Source organism: Haemaphysalis longicornis, unplaced genomic scaffold, assembly GCF_048455015.1.
Source record: "Haemaphysalis longicornis isolate Haplotype H1 unplaced genomic scaffold, Haemaphysalis longicornis Haplotype H1 scaffold_11, whole genome shotgun sequence".
Classification (NCBI taxonomy): domain Eukaryota; kingdom Metazoa; phylum Arthropoda; class Arachnida; order Ixodida; family Ixodidae; genus Haemaphysalis; species Haemaphysalis longicornis.
The window spans coordinates 63,415,561-63,416,456 of record NW_027526214.1 but is presented as its reverse complement, the minus strand read 5'-3'; positions in this window follow the sequence as shown (position 1 = coordinate 63,416,456).

Here is an 896-nt window from a genome sequence, read left to right as displayed (position 1 = left end):
TCCTCGCTTACGCAAGCCGTACTCTTACTAAGCCGGAATCTAACTACTCCGTCACGGAGAAAGAGTGCCTAGCCATCGTATGGGCCATCGACAAATTTCGCCCCTACTTATACGGTCGCCAATTCGATGTCGTGACGTACCATCATGCTCTTTGTTGGCTGTTTTCGTTGAAAGACCCATCCGGACGACTTGGGCGTTGGGCTCTTCGGCTCCAGGAATACGATATCCGTGTGATATACCGCTCTGGCCGCAAGCATGCCGATGCCGATGCGCTATCTCGCTCACCTGTCACTTTCGCTTCTGCAGCTCTCGACGCTGCAGACAGTGTTGGCGAGCCCCTTCCTTTTGCTGACATGCCAGCCGAACAGCGAAAAGACCCGTGGATTTCTTCAATTCTGGCTGTCCTTTCACACCCGGCGACGACATCAGCACCCCGAGCCCTCCGCCGTCAAGCACGCCACTTCGCCATCCGTGATGAGCTTCTCTACCACCGTAGCTACCTCTCCGAAGGCCGAACATGGCTGCTTGTCATCCCTTGCCACTTGCGCTCTACAATCTGCAACTCCTTTCACGCAGATGCGCAGTGTGCCCACTCCGGAGTGCTCAAGACATACCAGCGCCTCCGGCTGCGCTTCTACTGGCGCGGAATGTACACGTTTGTCCGCAAGTTCGTTCGCTCTTGTGCCGACTGCCAGCGCCGAAAGTTACGACCGGACCCACAGACAGGTGCTTTGCAGCCGTTGCCATGCCCAGCCCGACCTTTTGATCGTGTTGGTAGTGACTTGTACGGGCCTTTACCGTTAACGGCTACTGGCAACCACTGGATTATAGTCGCCGTCGACCATCTCACCCGATACGCTGAAACAGCCACATTACCAGCCGGCACTGCGCGCGAC